Source organism: Panthera tigris, chromosome D2 (assembly GCF_018350195.1).
Source record: "Panthera tigris isolate Pti1 chromosome D2, P.tigris_Pti1_mat1.1, whole genome shotgun sequence".
NCBI classification, from domain to species: domain Eukaryota; kingdom Metazoa; phylum Chordata; class Mammalia; order Carnivora; family Felidae; genus Panthera; species Panthera tigris.
The window spans coordinates 6,582,325-6,601,640 of record NC_056670.1 but is presented as its reverse complement, the minus strand read 5'-3'; the positions used below and the strand labels follow the sequence as shown (position 1 = coordinate 6,601,640).

At 49.1% G+C, this 19,316-nt stretch overlaps 1 protein-coding gene across 2 annotated transcripts in view; it reads left to right on the top strand.

Moving 5' to 3' along the window:
* The window catches only part of SGMS1 (sphingomyelin synthase 1), a 282,425-nt gene that overhangs the window by 169,923 nt on the left and 93,186 nt on the right, over positions 1-19,316 (top strand). The window contains exon 1 of one of the 2 annotated variants that reach the window (XM_042961126.1): positions 11,844-11,933. The exons of the other annotated variant lie outside the window; for it this stretch is intronic. The gene's annotated coding sequence lies outside the window, so the exon portion shown is untranslated. Of the gene's footprint in view, positions 1-11,843; positions 11,934-19,316 lie in introns of those variants that run through there. 2 annotated transcript variants of the gene reach the window in all.

Genomic DNA, 19,316 nt, shown 5'->3' with positions numbered 1-19,316 from the left:
GTTTTTTTTTTAACAGTACAGTACTTGAATAAACGGATTTTCTCTTCCTTAGGATTTTCTCCATAACATTTTCTCCAGCTTGCTTTGCTGTAAAAATACAGTATATAGTACACATAACATACAAGATGTGTGTTAATTGAGTGTGTTATCAGTAAAGCTTCAGTCAGCAGTGGGCTGCCAGTGGTTAACGTTTCTGGAGAGTCAAAAGTTGTACACGGGGCTCTGACTGTGCGGGAAGTTGGCATCCCTGACCCAGGGCTGTTCACGGGTCCGCCGGAATCGCTTTTGTTCCTTATATTTGTATCACGGCTTCCAGATGATAAGCCCATATTGTGAGTCCAGTTGGCCAGCTCAACTTCCTGCTCCTGTCGGGCAGCCGTGGGTTAGTACTGGACGTATCGATAATCGACATGCGGGGAGATGTTAGGACTTGGCCCAGCCGGGAGGGAGGACGGGAGGAGAGGGAGATTTCTGTGGCGTAAATACTCCCCCACGTGTGGGAGGACCAGGAAGTGTGGCTGGGCAGGAACACCCCAGCCCGCACTTTGCTACCGGCCACGTACCACAGTGCCCAGAACACCCTGAGCGTAGCCCCCCGTGACGAGTTCTGACCACTTGTTGCCTTTGCCTGTAGTCTCGTTTATTTGAGTTGTATGTTTGTACAATCCGAGTTCTAGCGATGGCTGTGTTTCCCCACGGGCTTGCCAAAAACCCCGAGAGCGTGACCGTCTGCCCTCGGCGGACCGGTGTGAATAGCACCACGGGCAGCACGTTTCCTGTGAAGCTGTGTTTCAGCCACAGTTCTTCAGGTGCCTGTCTCAGCTCCGGTGGTAAGAGTTTGATTTGGTGGATAAAAGCACAGTTTGCTTTGGAACCTCAAGGCCGTCCTGCGCCCATGCCTTCTGGGGTTGAAGACCAGTCCTGAGACGGGTTTCGAACGTCCACCTCTGTTCTTAGGCGTGTGACTGGAGTCCTCCGGGCGCGGCCTCGGCTTCGTAACTGGCGCGGGACCCCTCGTCTCTTCTGGCTGCGCGGTGACTGTGCTTGTGGTTGAGTCAGTCTCGAGTCTCTTCTGTCCCTTTGCTGTGCTCCCCTGAGTCCGCCTCTCATCGGGGACGAGCAGGCGGGGTCCTCCTCACTCACGGTGGCACGTAGGTTTGCTTTGGTTCAGAAAGGAAGCTTTAATGAAAGTGAGTTGTCTCCAGAGGGAGAGAAACAAAACGAGACGGTATCTGGGCGGTTTCAGGTTCCCACAGGCTTGATGAAAATCTTGGGGAGGAGAATGGAGGGCCGAACGGAAACTGGACCAGATTGCTCAGAGTTTCTTCCAGAAGCAGTTTGTTTAGTGTTCTAGCTCGCCCTTGAGAAGGAAACAGTTGGAGCCTGAGATTGCTAAGGAACAGCTAAGATTGCGGTGGTTGTTTTTTTTAAATCTCACCCACCTAGCTCTCAAAACACATTCTTCGTTGAACCTTAAAAAAAAAAATGCCTTGCATATTTCAAAACATTCGTTTCTGTCGGTTCCCTGAAACAGATTTACGTAATCTTAAAACACTTAGTTCTCTTATTTCCTCCTAAAACAATAGATATTTATAGTTCCTACTGAGTCAAGGACGGGCTTGGATTATTGCTAAAGTAATTCTTGTCCATTTCAAGCAGAAACTGATGGATAGAAACTGGAGACCTTTGCCTCTGGATAAGAAATATTAACCCACGTCATGGGGCACCCGAGTGGCTCAGCCGGTTAAGCGTCTGACTTGGGCTCAGGTCTTGATCTCACAGTTCATGAGTTCGAGCCCCACGTCGGGCTGTATGCTGACAGCTCAGAGCCTGGAGCCTGCTTCAGATTCTCTCTCTGTCCTTCCCCCGCCCGACCCCCCCCCCCAATTTGTGCTCTCTCTCTCTCTCTCTCTCTCAAAAGTAAATAAATAAACATTAAAATTGTTTTAAAAAAGGAAATACTGACCCATGTCTCAAGTTGAATAAGGGTGTCTTTGGTGGCTGTGAAAGCAGACATGGGAAAAATGACCAACAGAGAAACCTCACCATGCAGAAAATATTCTGATTTATAATTTCTTCTCCCAGAATGGACCCGATGCTATTTCTGGACATCCCCAGTGTAGATGAGTGTTTGATGAGGGAGCTGTTAGGTGTGTGGTCTTCAGATGTGTGAATGGTACAGCCTTGCGTGATGTCCAGTCACCACACTCAGAAGTTTGCTCGGTACTTAGGACTTGTGGGTTATGGGGGTGGATTCCAGTACAAATAAGACGGCTCATTCCACGTCAAAACCGATCAAGTGCAAACATAGAAAGCTGTGATTTCAAAACAAATGCAGTCAGTGTCATTAGAGGTATATTAACTACTCTGGAAACTCAACAGGAGAGAGAAATTACCTGTGTGGCAGGAGTGATGAGGCCAGGGAGAGTTTTAGGAGCAGATGACATCTGAAGTGGGTGTTTTGTGAATAATGCCTTTTTCTGGTTTTCTTAAGTTTATTTACTTTTGAGAGAGAGAGAGATCGCATGTGCATGCACTGGGGAGAGGGGGCAGAGAGAGAGTGGGAGAGAGAATCCGAAGCAGGCTCTACATCGTCAGTGCAGAGGCCAACATGGGGCTCGAACTCACGAACTGTGAGATCATGACCTGAGCCCAAATCAAGAGTCCACAACGCCTAACGGACTGAGCCACCCAGACACCCCGTGAGTAATGCCTTTTAGTTAAAATACCTATTTTAAAAATTCTAAAAAGTTAACCAGTGCTAATTGGAAAGAACTTTTAAAATGGGAAAATTATTCAGACTGGAAAAATTCATCGATATCATCACTGCCTAGAGACACCATCAGTAACATTGTTTTTTTGCTTTGTTTTGTTTTGTTTCGGTATTCTGCCATACTCTTTCTGAGCCTGGATTAGATTCATCCTTTTTTCCTTCCTAAAACAGATTATTTGTTTTAAATATCGTTTTAACACCTGAGTTGATTGACAGTGTACTGAAAGCATGCCGCCGTTAATAAACACACACTTAAGTCGTGTTTGTTGTTGTCATACGGCACTTCACGTGTTGTGTGGTCTGTGACGTGTATACCCAGTCCCCCAGTGGTGGGCGTTTTGGTCGTGCTCAACTTTCCATTCTGGTAAAGCCGGCTGTGACGGACCTCTTTGAGCATGCGTTGTGGTGCACTTGCCCAGTTACACGCGCAGGAACTTGGAACAGAGTTGGGCAGTGCTTAGCGCTGTAGCTGGAAGGAGCAGTGTGAGGCAGAGGTGGGGGAGGAAGGTGTCATTCTGGGGCAAGGCAAGTGGATCCGCATGTTGAGAGAGACGGGGCCTTCCAGGTCACACCCTTGTCCTTTCCTCTTGTCTGTTGGGAGCCATATTGGAATCTAGCTCCTACTTCCAATGAACATTCTGAGTGTCTTCAGTTTTCCTTAATTTCCCTTATTGTGGGAAGAATTAACTAGTTAATTGTTATGGATAACGGGTAATTAGATATTAGTTATAGATGATAGATGATTAATAGTTCTTCTTTCCAAAACTTCTGGAGAGCCTTAAGCAACCGGCCAGTCGGGGAGTGAACAAGTAATGGAGATTGGGAAGAGATTGTATGTGTATGTGTATGTGTGTGCGTGAGAGTGTGTGTGAGTGTGTGTGTGTTTGTGTATATGTTTGTGTGTGTGAGTGTGTTTTTGTGTGTATGTTTGTGTGTTTGTGTGTGTGAGTGTGTGTGTGTGTTTGTGTATATGTTTGTGTGTGTGAGTGTGTTTTTGTGTGTGTGTGTGTGTGTGCGCGCGTGCGTGTAGAAAAAACTGAGAGCAGAGGAGCCGGCAGGTTTGAAAAGCAAAGGAAAATCATTAATATGTGTGCTTTATACACTTTTTAACAAACTGAGTAAAATTTAAAGATGCTTTGGGAAAGATACAGATTAGAAGAGAAGTATCATAATTTAATAATAATACTATCTTATATTTACTAGGTGCTTTTATGCACTTGTGTGTTTTACTTGTTTTTTTAAGTTCATGTATTTATTTTGAGAGAGAGCGTGCACGTGGGGGAGGGGCAGAGAGGGGGAGAGAATCCCAAGGGGGCTCCTTGTCGCCAGCACAAAACCCTGGCGTGGGGCTCAAACCCACGAAACCGCAAGATCATGACCTGAGCCGAAACCACGAGTCAGACACTTAATCGACTGAGCACTCCGGTGCCCCTGCTTGCGTTTTAAATGCATGGTTTTACTGAAGCACGTCTCAAACCCCTTCTCAGGGAGAGTGCAGGATTCCCCCCATTTTGCAGGTAAAACAGAGGTCTTGGAGGCTGGCTTGGGGGGGGGCATCCCCGGACTTGATGTTGGAGCTGAGGGCTTGGGGCGAGAGGGTCGTGAGGCCCTAGTAAGACGATCCCTGACAGATGACATGGAGGGACAGCTTCTTTCGTCGTCACCGATGGGAAGAAAGCACTTCCTGAGCCATTTTCCCTTCCCTTCCTGGGAGATTGTGTTACTGCTATTGCCAGAGCTTTCCGGCCGCCTTCCTTCCCTTTGGGAGGGGGGAGGGGGGAGGGGGGAGGGTTCCGCTTTCCCACCCCAGGGGGGGTTGACCCCGTGGCCATCTTGGCCGGAGGACTTATTTTAGTGACGACACATGCCATTTCCCGGCAGCAGAGGAGGCCTGCCGCGTCGCTCCTGTCCCCGCCACGAGGCCCACACGTCCCAGGGAGGGGTGCTCCTTCTCCCTCCGTCCCGGGGAGGAGCACATGGGTAGCCACAGCTCAGTTCCAAGGAACCAAACAGGAGCCAGAAATTAGAAGACCTTTCTCTGTCGTTGGCGCTCTGTGATGCCGCAGCATAATTTAGCCCGAACCGATGCGTTCCCGCTGTCGTGTTGCAGTCTGTCCCCTGCGCTGTCGAGGTGAACCTTCATCACACGTTACCCCTTCAGTAAGGCATTTAACTAGGTATTTGGTGCGGCCCCACTTGCCCCAAATTTCCTTCTTCAGACACTTGTGGGACATATCCCGGGTCAAGGGCTGGACGTCCAGTCCCGGCCCCCAGCCTCAGGAATCTTCGAGCGGGGCGCCACGCATCCGGAAGTGGTAAAACAAGGCAGGCGGCTGGGTCCTAGAGACAGTGTCACGTGGTCACTGGCGGGCCCACTCTGTTGCCATCCTCATGACACCCTTGGAGTGGCTTTGCTCTCCGCCACCTAAGCTCATCTTCCCCCTTCTCTCCTCCTCCTCAACCCGTGTTTACTGCACTGTGTGGTTTGTGCCGAATGCTAGATTTCCTTACCCCCCACTTGCATTTGTGCTGAAACCATTTGTACCAGCTCATCCACTAGATTAGTGCCTGTGTCCTTTCTTTTGACGCCTGTTGCAAGCGGCTTAACATCACACAGGACATTATCTTAAATTTTTCCTCGTCGTATAAATTGCTTAACATTTAATTAATTTATTACAACAAAATTAAACTCTCAGTAAATTATTGACTGTTTTTGTTGATTTTTTTCTCCCCTTGAAGTTACTGGTTCTTTTTTCCGTGACGTGTTAAGGCTCTGCGTGGACTTCGTAAATACCTTACCTCCGTTCGGGACAATTCGGAGTTGAACTGTCTTATTTCAGACCCCGTGTCTGACAGTCTGACAGGTGTTCAGGAGATCTGACCTGACTTCACGTTCCTAGCGACTAGGTGTGGCTTCGGACCGTGGAGAGAAACCGAAAGTTCCTACAGGTCTGTCCAACCAGTAGTTTCCGGGCTAAGGCAGTGCATGATTTGGCCACTCCCTTCCTCTCTGATTGAATTCAGCTACTTTCTGTCTTGTTACTTCTGACCACGTCTCCACTTTGACTTCATAAGGCACATGGTTAATTTATTATTCAAGTCCCATCTTGGACCAACGGCTTTCAAACTTCTTTTGTCCAATATACGCAGAAAGAAAAGGTCATCAAGTCGGACAGAAGGAACACTCAGGGAACTGCTGTGATTTATTGGTAATGGTGTGCTTTTAAGTTTGGGTGGTAGGTTCATGATTGTTGACTTTAATATCATTTTTCCTGACAAATAATGTTGAATGTATTTTCTTGTATTTATTAGATACTATCTAACCAAAAACTTTTTTCAAACGTAGAACACAGTTCATGTTGTTAAATGCACCCATTGCGTTTATATTGGCATAACTGTGACGTTAGTTATTTTAACAACTTTAATTTTCTTGTAAAACATCTTAGATGGGCATTTTAATAGAGAGTGCCCTCTGTTTTCAACAGAGCAAAATAATTTTGTTTTGAAGACACTATTTATTGACCTTTGATTTCCCGATGATCTTCATGTAAATACAAGAATCAGTATAGTTGAGGGCTCACCCAGGGAAATATTTTCTTTTGTTCTAACACAGAGAAGTATCCTCTGTTGGGAAGGATATAGAAAGTTAATGTCTGGTTATCGAAAGGGACTGGCCACTAGTCCCTTCGTTTTTTTGCAGGAGAATCTAAATATTTACAGAGTCTGAAACGTTAGCTCTCCGTCTCCTCAACTGTAAGCCCACGCCTGTTTGTCAGCTATGGAGATCAGACATGACAGCCCCAGCTTGGGGGTCAAACATACATGGCTTTGAAGCCGGCTCTGACTCATCTTAGCCATTGACCTTGGGCATCAAAACCTTCTTGACGCCCAGTTTCCTTGTGGGCTCAGTACGGCTGTTAACACCTGCCTTGCTGTGTTGTGTGCACTTTAAATGGGAAGTAACATCTGTACGGTAGGAGCCACTGTCATGACTGGATGCTCAGCAAATGAATTAAATTGAGCGTATTGTTCTTGTTCCAGGTGGAATTTCAAGTACATTTTCCTGTAGGAACAGCGTGAAGAATGCGGTTTGAGTACAGTATCAGAAATATTATTAACACTGTACTTGGATCCATCATAAGTTAAATAGGCTTTTAAAGACTGGCCAGAGAAGCCAATGTCTACATTTTATCTCTAGTGAAATGCATTTCAGGTACCACCTAAGGGTTCATTGACTCCAGACCTTAGAAGTGAACTTTTAGAATGTAATTTATTACCAGGTTGAGGACTGACTGTTTAGATAACCTCTTGCTCAGACATAAAATGGAATGTCTTGACAGGTGGTGGTGTTTTTTTGGGCAGACAGATGAGCCCTCCTTTCTACTCCTGAGAAGGAAACTCACCTTCTGGAGAACTTACAACTCTTCCTGCTGAGCCAACGATGTAGTTCCAGCGTAGACAGGCCGAAATTGGGACCTTGACCGCTGGGTGGGCGTGTTTTTCCTGAGAATCTTGAAAATTCCAACTATGGGATAATCCCTCTTAGGGGCAGAGCTGGGAGGTAAGTGGAAGAAGGCAGGTTTCAGGAAGGGGGAATGGAACCGACCTGTAGGAGCAGAGATGCCATTTTGCCCTGCTGGGGCCATTTCGCCTACGTCCTCAAGCCCAGCTGCCCTGTGGCTTTCCTGTTGCTGGGCTGCTTAGAGTCCACGCAAAGCACCTCGCTCTTACCCACGATGCTCCACGTGCCATTTCTGTTACCTGCAAGTTAAAGAATGCTGACTAACTTATGGGGTTGTTTAGACTTGGAATGCTGAAGAAGTTGTGTCTTTGTCATGGCAATTACAATAAATATAATTACATAGTAGGACAGCTGATTGAGGACATATCTTTTTGAGAACAATGGTGGTGTTGATTCCCAGTTCATACAAGCAGAAATGTATTAGCAAAATCAAAGGGTGCTAGTGACTGTGTGTGTGTGTGTGTGTGTGTGTGAGAGAGAGAGAGAGAGAGAGAGAGGGAGAGCGAATGACTCTTAGAACACACTGATGATCACCAGAAGGGAGGTGGGGGGAGATGGATGAAAAAGGCGATGGGGATTAAGGAGTGCACTTGTGATGAATACCCGATGATTAAAATAAAAACTTTGTAAAAAAGAGAGAAAGAGGATTAATGACTCTTGACCGGAGTTTGCTCTAATGCACGCATCTTATGACGTGTAGATTTTAAACCAAATAAACACAGAAATTCGCGTGATGGTTCTAGTAGTTGGGAGTTGCCTCGAAGCACTGCCCTTTGCTACCACTTACAGTTGCGAGCACTTGCAGGTGACCCAGTGGAGGCTCGTGGCTGCACCGTGTACATTGCGAGAGACGTTTGTCTTTAAGGAGCAGTTGGCACTCTGGCAAGATTGGCAGATGTGTGTACGTGTGTTCCTTTCCAGCAACGGAAGGTGAAATGACTTAGTGCCTCTGTTTCCTTCAGTGGGCCAGTGCTGGAGGAACTGAGACTTTATGTGATGACACTCTTTTGTAAACTGTACTCCCCTTTAGGAAGCATCCGGTTCGCTCTCTCTCGGCAGTGGCGCTCTGTATCGTTGGGGCATGTCATAAAGAGCAGAGAAACGCGCCTGCCACTTGAGGTCTGCTTGCCAACTGGTCTGAACAGCCATTAATGGTTGCTTACTCTCGAGGCGGCAGCGGTCAGAAGGAACGTTTTCCTTTCTCCTTTGCGGCCGTTGTAGAACTGAAACACCATGTATCTCAATGACAGCTGTTTCTTCAGAATCTGTTACGTCCTGGCCTTTGAAACACGATCTCTTCCTCCGATGGACTTTTGTCATCTGGGGGGAGAGAAAGGTCAGGGGTCTCAGGAAGAAGGAGGATGCCACAGTTCTGGAAGTCCATCTCGGGATGGAGTTATAAAGAATAAGGTCGGTAGGCATTTGGAGGAAAGGAGAGTTGTCTAAGGCTTGAGCCCGTGAGGAGGGTTCCAGGAAATGGAAGTGTCTAGAAGGTGACAACTAGTATGAAGGGCGAGTTGAAGGTCGTCAGCCCCGGAGCCTGTATGTACTGTGACTGCTGCTTCGAGGGAACAAGGAGACCAGTTGGGTTATTTGACTGAGGGTTTTCAAGGCGGAAGATGGCTGTTAGACAGTTGGAGGCCAGCTTTGGAACGACTGACGCCGTGGCCTGGGCCCCGTGGGCTCATGGTCACTTTTTTTGAACTGTGCAATGATAGTCTGTACTTTGCATAATAATTTTAGGCAAAAAAGACCTCCTAGAAACAGTTATCCTTTTTCTACGGTGAGAACATTCCAACAGCATTGGCAACTGTGTCCTCATTCCCCAAGCATAAAGGTCACCGTAACCGTCTTGTAAGTGCCTTGAGTTATGGTTGCAGGTGAACATATTTTTAAGCTTTGCTTCCTAGACAGAGCACCCAGGCTATGAATTTTAAGTTTGACTGGATCCTAGGCAACAGAAGCAAACTTAATTGTCTCTCTCTTTCCTGTACGGCTACCTTCCCTTCCTCTTTCATGTACTGTATCTGTGTATGTCTACACACACGGACAATTGCATTTTCGAGACTGTAGGTGTTGTTTATGGAGTTGCTCGCTTACCTGTAGGTTGTGTGTGTGTGTGTGTGTATCCTTCTGATATAAAAGAGCTATTCATGGTGTAACAGCCAACATATTATCAGTTTGGCAGTATAACTGGTTATAATAGTTTTGTAAACAGAAAATCACTGTGCTTAAAAATACATATTAATTTGCGTGACTGTTTGAGGAAAGTAGCCTCTAAAGCAAATATTTTCCTTTTGATCTCTGCTATAAAACCAGGTTGTTTAATTGGTAGAGAGAGGGAAGGTTTATGACATGGTGGCATGCTGGACTTTCACATTTATCAGGTGCTGGTGATGATGCATTAGGAGCACAGAGGGAGGGACCTGGCCGCTGGAAGAACAGCATTCAAGGGACACCCAGCCTTGGTGACCTGGCATAGGGGGATGAGTGCATGAGCTGGGAATGGGGGAAAACGGTACAGATACGTGAAGCCCACATAGGAGGCCCTCATCATACCCATTGATACTGAATTCTCTGGAAAGGGGCAGGGCTCAGATGACTCCAGAATTTAACTTAAAGCATCCAGGATGATAAGATTACTTTTATGTGAGAGTCAACAGAGATTTTCAGCTTCATCATCTAGACTGGGCGAATGTATGCCTGTTACTAAGCATCAGTGTGAGGTCATAGGCTTACCTTGCACCTGCCCTTTTTGACCATAACGTTGGTCTGTCAGGTGGAGGAATTCTTAGAGACCTTAAGAGAGATGATGAAGCAGTTTGCTTAGGGCTGGCTTCCTGGTCACTCATGGGCAGAGCTGGGATTAGAGCTGCAGCTCTGGGTTCCTGGTGCCCTGTTCTTTCACTCTTACATGCTGGTTTGCAGAAAATCCCAGTTTAGAAAGGGCCTTTGATCTCACTCTAGATCTCATCTTTGCTGATGAGTATTTTGAAGAAATTTTGGCCTATAGAATGACTGGTTCTGAACAAATATATATAAGTTAAACTTAGGAGATCTTCTCCAAAGCCAAGAAGATTGACTTTGTGACCTAAAAAAAAAATTCTTACTCTGCTAAAACTCTCTACTCCCACTAACCATCGACTCCTTTCTTTACTGGTCCACAGAACCTGGTGGTTCTGGAGGCTTCTGTGATTTGCCAATTCCCAGTTACCTAAAGTTTCCTTTAAGTATTTTTACTCCAGAGTTATGTTTAGGGCACAGTAACCCAGATGGAATGAGTATTTGAAAATCATTCTTACTTTTTTAACAGTTGATTTACTGTGGCGTCAATGAAATCATTTCCATTTTAAGCCTTTTTTTTGGGGGGGGGGGTAGTAAAGCTCCTATTGTATAACACCAAATCCAAGGATCCTAAATCAAAAGTTTCTTTAATTAAAAAAAATGTTTATTTTGAGAGGGAGGGAGGGAGAGAGAGAGAGAGAGAGAACACGTGTGAGCAGGGGAGCAGGGCAGGGGCAGAGAGAGAGAGAGAGAGAGAGAGAGAGAGAATCCCAAGCAGGCTCCAATCAGCCCCACCTGGGACTCCATCCCACCAACCAAACCCTGAGATCATGACCTGAGCGGAGACTGAGCCACCCAGGCACTCCTCTTTTTTTTTTTTTTTTTTTTTTTTTTAATCACTCAAATAAGGGACTCAGACCATATAACACCAGAGTACTATTTCAGCTCTAAAATTATTTGGATATTTTAACATTGAAAAGACTTTTTTTTAAAGGCTACTTGGTCCATAGTTTTGGTGATTCTGACTCAGAGCTTAGAGGGACAAGACAGCACCGTTGAGTGCCTGCTGTTATGTCCAGCACTGTGCCAAAAACGCTGTCCATGTATTATGACATACGAGCTGTCCCACAAGCCGTGTCAGGCGGGTATTTGGTCCCCCTTCTCTGCAGATAATTAACCTGCCCAAGGTCATTCGTGTCAGAGGTCAGGTCTGAACCTGCCGTGATCCCAGATCCCATGCTCATTACATCCAGAATCACCGCCTAACTCGAGAACTTTTCCCTGAAGGAGTGGAAATCAGCGTACATCCACTGCTCAAGTATTTCAGAACAAGATTAATTCTTGTTTGGAAAGAGTTTCTGAAGAGCCATCCACCATTTCCTTGAAGTTGTTAGAGGCTGAAGTTAGAAAAAAAAAAAAAAAAAGATTTTTTTTGTTTTTTGTTTTAAAGGCTGTAAAACGGCGCCGAAGCCCGATATAAATCAAGAAAGGAAAGTTCCGCCTTAGCCGCCAGTGAACACGCTTATTGGTTAGGCCTGCCCGGGCTGACTCATTTCTTTTTTGCTGTGTTAGAGGGCCACACCCTGCATTCCAAAAACCCTCCGCCGCCCGGCCACGCCCGCGGCCTCCGCGCCGGAGCCTCGGGAGCGGCAGTCGGCGCGCCAGCTGCCCGCGCCCCGGAGCCCCGCGCGGGTGTCCGTGTCGGGGTCGGCGCGCGCCGGCCGGCCAGGCCGCGGGGCGAGGCGCAGGGCCCGGGGCGCCCCCCTCCGTCCCCCTCCCCGCCGGGGCCGCGCGCGCGCGCGCTCACTCGGCACCCCAGGAACCGTCCCGAGACCGCCCCCGGGGACCGGAGACGTAAGCGTGCGCCTTCGGGGACGCGTGGCTCGGATCGGGTGCCGTGCGCGCCGCGCGCCGCGCTGGCGGAGACGGCGGGCCCGGGTGCGGGAGGGCCCGGGTGCGGGAGGCGGCGCGCGCGGACGCGCCGCACGTGCGCGGGGCCCGGCTCCGCTTGGGGGCGTCGCGCGTCCCCGGGGCAGCCTTTCGGGCGGGCGGGCTTGCGCGGACGGCCAGGTTCCTGGGTTTGGGGGAGTCCCCCCTCAAGGTCCAGCGCCCGTGCCTGCCGAGCGTCCCCGGCGAGCTCCCGTGCTGGCGGGGAGCCGGGGCCAGGGGCGGCACGTGCTCCGCGTGTTTACTCCACCGCCACGCGCCCTAAGCGTTGTGGCCAGCAAGTGCTCGCGTGACCGGTGCGCAGGAGTCCCCGCAGAATGCCCGGCCTGGCGCCCCCGGCCCCATGGGTGCTTGCTGTGCGCCGCGGCCAAGTCACACCGAAGTGACAGCCCGGAGACCTGAGGTCTCCGTCCAGTCCCCTCTCTACCCTGTTGCCTTCTCCCTTGAAACTGTACGTAGAAATAAAATCGTGGAACTTCCTTAAAAATCTTCCTGTGTCGAATACGAGTCCGCTAGTGCACCGAGATTTGTTTGTGTGCTGTACGTGAAGTATGTTTTTGCGAGGGGGTGGGGAGGTGTCCGGGACAGGAGAAGCCGAATCTCGTGATTATTCTGGTTGGCTGAGGACGCACACAGTGCCACAGACGTGTGTCGCCGTCAGAAACACGGACCGTCCGGGCAAGGCGGGCCGAGGGCGTCCTGGTAGCGGAGCGGGTGGCGGGAAGGTTGTAAACTGAACCACGAAGTTGCGAACGTGAATGGCGAAGCTGTGAGTGGTGCCCTTCTCCTTCATTCACGGAGACAGAGACGACTGCAAGCCGACAGGCCCTGTGGCAGAACGGCTCTTTGCAGCTGACTTCGTAGCTCTGGGAAGGAAACCTCTCTAGAAAGAAATCCACATGTAGTAATTAAATTAATTGGCTGGAATTTTTAATTAGTTACACCTTGACCTCCCGGTAGCGCTGTGTCCAAGCTCACAGGCTTGTTGCTCTGTCGCTCTGACTTTAACTCATCAAGTGCCTCTGTGTGAGATGTGACAACACGGAATCCTGGTTCTTTTGAGGACCAGCCTATGATATGGAAAGAAATGGCGTGAAGGGCCCTGGAGTAGTTGGAAAAGACCCCCCCCCCCCCCCCCCCCCCCCCCCCCGCCACTGGTGGTGACAAGGGGAAAATACTTTGGTAAATCTCTCTGGTGTCTAAAATCTAAAGGGATGAAATAAACTTAGATTTTTTTTTAAGTTTCCTTTTTCAAGTTTATTTATTTTGAGAGAGAGAGAGAGAGAATGTGGGGAAGGGGCAGAGAGAGAGAGAGAAGCCCCACTCAGGGCTTGAAGTCAGGAACCCTGAGATCAAGAGTTGGACACTTAGGGGCACCTGGGTGGCTCAGTCGGTTAAGCATCCGACTTTGGCTCAGGTCATGATGTCACAGTCCGTGGGTTTGAGCCCCACGTCGGGCTCTGTGCTGACAGCTCGGAGCCTGGAGCCTGCTTTGGATTCTGTGTCTCCCTCCCTCTGACCCTCCCCGGTTCGTGCTCTGTGTCTGTCTCAAAAATAAATAAACATCAAAAAAAAAAAAAAAAAAGAGTTGGACACTTAACCGACTGAGCCATCCAGGCGCCCTTAAATTCGATTTTGATTTGAGCTTTGCCTAATAGTTGTGACCGGGCCGGGCATTTAAGGACCTGCTATTATCAGGCAGTGAGATGCTTTACGCCCATACCTCATTTAACGTTTACATTATTGCCGAGGGATAGAGGTATTGTTTGTTTTATAGTTGAAGAAGCAGCTTTGGCAAGGTTACATCATCTCCAGATTTCACAGCCGGTGAGCTGGGTTTACACTCGAAGGTGGCGTTTAAGATTTGGTCATTTTTCCATGTGGTTGCCCGTTGTGCCTCACATAGAGGTAATTTTTCCATGTGAAATAATCCACAGCAGTTTCTTCATTCAGAGCAGGTGTGTGTGTGTGTGTGTGTGTGTGTGTGTGTGTGTGTGTGGTTTTAAACGTTCCTTGTTGCCCCCGTGCCAAAATGCCGAAGTTCAAGGAGTAACGCATTTACTCTGGGAGCCCATGGTCTTCAAATATTAACTAAGCAAAGCCCTGTTCTCGATGAACCTGTTAGCGCATGTGACCGCCTCATAGTTACTGATTTAGGGTGGCTTTCTACTGGGTTGTTTTTTTTTTTTTTCTTTGAAGCCCTTTTCATTGTGGACTTGCAGATTCTTCCTGCTCCTCATTCACCCAAGGGCAAGGGCAGCTCAGGAGTTCTGTCGTCGTCGAATCAAGCCGCCTGGTCCGTGGACGTCCAGCGGTGGCATTCTCTGCGTGTGAGCGTGCACCCGCAGCAGTTTCTCCGTGATGTGACACGTTTTCAAACTTGTTTTCAGCACACAGGTTAGCGTCGCACCCGTCTGTTAGGAACGGTGAGGTCGCGAAGGTCACGCTCCGCGCGCTACGACTTTTCTTGTCAGGCGAAGGTGACGAAGTCTCCGTGTGTCTCACCAGGGGCGGCCGACAGCAGGAGGGTCCATCTGCTGGGTCGTCTCTTGGGATGTCCCGATGAAAGAGAACGAGGCCGTGAGCTGCAGTATCTATGCCAGAACCGGGTACCACTCACACCCCCACCTTGTCGTCGTCACCGTCTGTTGACACAGAACGCCCACCTGCCTTCCGCGGCAAGATGACGATGCCGTGGCCTCCTCCCGAAACCTGTCTAAATCCTCGCCGCACTAAGTGACTTGAGTTCTGGACGATGTTGAAAGCACATGCCGGTGTGATAACACCCCTGGGGGGTTATCTTGCGAAAATCATGGAGGGGAGGAAGTGTGCCGGGCAGCTTGGCTTTCAAAACTGGGGGTGGGGGGGATGGTCAGTTCTGGAAACTTGACCCTCAGGGCTTACGTTGGCATCATCTAGCAGAACTATAAATGACAGTCTTGAAAAGACGGGTAGGGATCGATTTAGAAAGAGTGGCGACGTTCGGTATCCAGCGTCACTCCTTTCCGTCTGACCTCATTTCCTTTTTGGTGGTGACCGGACAGGTATGTCAGCATTGCCGTAGGCGATGACAGGTCGGCCTCAGCCAGACAGTTAACAAAAGTGCTCTGTGTTCTTTGCTCAAGGTGGGACAGATGTAGGTGGGACAAGTGGGTTTGCGTCTTGTCCCAAAGGGGGATGGTCGGGAGGGTGACGTCAGCCTCGCGCAAGGTGCCAGCGGTGTGGGGCCCTTGATAACAGTTGGAGGAAAGACCTCACGCACTGGCGGAGATGGAGTATTTAGAACCAAGGAGGCGACGGTCCCTGAGTTCTCTGGAGCACTGGAGATGGTGGTAAAGAACGGGGACTCGGGGGTGCCTGGGGGGCTCAGTCTGTTGAGCGTCCGACTTGGTTTTGGCTCAGGTCACGATCTCAGAGTTCACGGGCTCGAGCCCGAGTTGGGCTCTGCGCTGACCACATGGATCCTGCTTGGAATTCTCTCTCCCTTTCTCTCTGCCCCTCCCTCCCTCCCTCCCTCCCTCTTTCTTTCTCTCTCTCCCTCTCAAAATGAGTGGACAAACTTAACAAACAAAAAACAGAGCAGGGACTCTGGCTTGACCTCGGGCAAGTTACTTGACTGTCCTGGGCCTCTGTCTCTTCATTCATAAAACGCGGTCAGTAATACCTACTTTATATGGTCGTCAAAGACGTCCAAGGATTAAATTAGATAATCCCCGTGAAGTGCTTAAAAACCAAGCCTGATGGTAAATTGTATGTGTGAGATGCTAGTCCTCTGTTGATCCTGCCTTTACCACCTTGGGCAAGGCTGTGTACGTTTCTCGCTCTGTGTTTCAGTGTGTGCCCAGAATGGGGTAATCCGGTTTGGCCACGGATCTGGAAACTTTGAACGGAGGTTGAAGACGCTGGGGACGCGTACCTTTGCGCAGAGGCTGAAAGATGGTCGTTGCGTCCTGTAAAGTGAGACACGGGGTCACGTTCTCCGTTGTGTATGTTCTATCCAGTCCAGCAGGTGCTTTCTCTTAAGGAGCTGTCGTCTGGTATCCTAGAAATTCTCCATGAAACTGGAAGTTAGAAGCACTCTTTCTTGGTATCAGTATGATCTAACGAACAGTGATGCGATCTGAGGCACTCAGCTGAACGCAGTGGTTTCCCGGGCTGGTGGGGAGGAGTGTGCTGTTCACGTTCAGTGCGCAGAAGCCCGGGACGCTAGCGGCTGCCTGCGTGGGAGGAGCCCCTTGCCCAGGAATGAAAGGTCCAGTCCGCATGTCATCAGTGCTGAGGTTGAAAGCCCCTGCTTGTTCACTCTTCACTATGTGTTTCTGAAATTTGAATCCTGATCTTTGCTCTAGCTCTGTCAGAGGGAGCGTTAAGGGTCTGTTTAGGAAAGGGCCTGGGAGAGTTCATGCGTTCTGGAATGTGCAGACGTATACAGCGTCTACACTTTATTAGCAGCCCAGCAAGATCTCATTTGCTCCATTCCCCGGAGGAGTACTTTACAGGGGTTCAGGAGTTAGATAAGCCTGTGTTTGCATCTCGGCCGTACTGAATTAACCCGCTGTGTGATTTGGGGCAAGTTTCTTTATCTGTGAAAACCCAGTCCCTGTCTCATGAGAGTCGCAGGAATAAACGAGGCCACGTACATAAATCTTGCAGTCTGGTTCGTAGGCACAGTAGTAAGCCATTGTTTTGTTTTGCTTTGTTTTAATTAACTTTTATTTATTGATTGGTTTTGGTGGTGGGATTAACCGAGGCTTGCTGACACGTGAGACTTGGAAAGAGGATGAATAGAGAAATTGGATTTCTAATAGCAAAAAGACAAGAAACAGAAAAGGGGTCCTGGTCAGGATTCAGGAGGCTGCAGTCTTAGGAAGTGTGAACTGTGGCCTGTGGGGAAGGCCCGTGGCATGCCCCAAGGGCAGAAACGCTCCAGAGCGGGCACAGCAAGAGCCCTGTTACCCGCCCCCCTCTCCCGCCCTGTACCCACCCCCCACCGCCACCCCGCTGCTGGGACCAGCGGGGGGGCCTTTCTGCCTCTGTGAGCTGTTCTACCGTAAAAACTTGTTTGGAGCGTTTGATCTTGGGCAGTTTAATTAACTCTGTTTTCTCATCCTACTCTTGATATTGTGGTTTCTTAATAGATTTCCTAGTGCCTTAAGGTACAGGCAGCACCCCCAGCCTCGTGTACACGCAAACGTGTGAACTCTGCAGCCTCAGTGACTTCCTATACCCGCTCAGCCTCCCCACGGAAGTCACCGCATTGGTGTGGCAGTCGCGTTCTAGGAGTCCGGAGGCCATCCGTGAGTCAGGCAGCACATCCGTGAGATCAGTGGAAAGTTCGTGTATCTGACCTAAGAGGGATTTGGTGCGTGTGTGATGAGGCGTGGGTGGAAAGATTGGCCAAGCCGCCCACGGTGCCCACAGCCCACCTGCTCTCCGCTTTGTAAAGGGAGAGAGTTTTGCAGCTCGGTTCGTCTTCCAGGATTGGCCGGAGAGACGCAGCAGTGAAAAGTTGCCTGGCTTAGCAAGAGGCTCTTACTCAGGTTGGAGGGTTGGAGTTAGTGGACTCTTTTTTTTTTTCTTTTTAATAATTTGTTTTTTAATTTACATGCAAGTTAGTTAGCATCTAGTGCAACAGTGATTTCAGGAGGAGATTCCTTGGTGCCCCTCCCCCATTTAGCCCATTTCCCCCCTCCCACCACCCCTCCCGTAACCCTCTGTTTGTTCTCCATATTTATGAGTCTCTTCTGTTTTGTCCCCCTCCCTGTTTTTATAGTATTTTTGTTTCCCTTCCCTTATGTTCATCTGTTTTGTCTCTTTAAAGTCCTCATAGGAGTGAAGTCATATGATTTTTGTCTTTCTGTGACTAATTTCACTTAGCATAATACCCTCCAGTTCCTTCCACGCAGTTGCAAATGGCAAGATCTCATTCTTTCTGATTGCCGAGTAATACTCCATTGTATGATATACCACATCTTCTTTATCCATTCATCCGTCGATGGACATTTGGGCTCTTTCCATACTTTGGCTATTGTCGATAGTGCTGCCATAAACATGGGGGTGCATGTGTCTCTTTGAAACAGCACACCTGTATCCCTTGGATAAAAACCTAGTGGTGCAATTGCTGGGTTGTAGGGTAGCTGTTAGTTAGTGGATTCTTAAAGAGATTTCGTTTTCGCGCTCAAGGTCCCTGCTGCCTTTGAACTGAATCGTTTGCATCCTACTGAACACGGGACTTGAGCCCTCGAGTGGAGTGAGTGTCAGTACGCTCCCCCGGCAACTTGCCTGTCTCTGGGTTTGTGGAAGTCTTTCCTCTTGGAGCAGCGGAGAGAGTTCACGCTGTTAGAGCAGGAACAGCCCGGGAGCAAAGCGCAGCAGCCACAGCCCAAGCGGCACGTGGCAGAGGAAGGACTTGGGGGTCAAAACCCACTTCTGAGGAATTTGCGACACTGGCTAAGCCCCGTAGTGCTCGTAGGCCGTCATGAGGCCACCCTTCAAACTTGCTTAACTCCCCTGATTAAACGGAAAGAGAAGGTGATGTGCCAGACGCTCCTGGCCTCACGCTGCCCGAGGGTTGCTGGGTTGAGAGCAATAATGACGAAAACTCGGTGGTTCTACCAGAGAACCCTGAGCTGGGTACACGGAGTCGCAGACCTCTGTGCGGTCAGAAGGAAAGAGGTTGATCATCCAGACGAGCTGAAAGTCAGGTTACTGGTGGACGAAGGGGATGACAGACGACGTAGAGTCCTAGGTGGCGCCATGGCCACAATTCTTGAAGCCCGATTCGATGATTTCCCCACTTAGGGTTCTTCCCCATCACTTTGCTTTCTCAGATGTGGGTGAGACTAGAAAATTCCCTGAGCTGCGACAGGCATGTTGAAAGGACTCAAAGGCTGACCGTGTATTTGCTTCTGCCGGGTCGCATGCCGCACCGTTTGCTAGCAAGATCGCGGGTTCTGGACTTGTGCCGAGTCACCAAACGTGAAGATAGGTTTTTGCAGGTTGAAACGGAGTCCCGCCGAAAGGCCCAGACACATCTCGGACACAGAGGGATCAGAGCGATTTAAAAATGTCAAAGTAGAACGGAACAGTGCACCTCCTGACCCGTGTCCGTGGGCTTGTATTCTTCACAGTTTAAGCTTGGTGTGTGATGAATTCTTCGATGTACTGATTTAAATAGGTCTCGTGGGTGTAGTCTTCCTCTCTGGAAAAACATCCGACCCCCTTCCCAGAAATTCCTAGAGCCTTCATTTCACTGGAATCTCCGGTTTCCACCAGCAGCGTGGTTGGTCT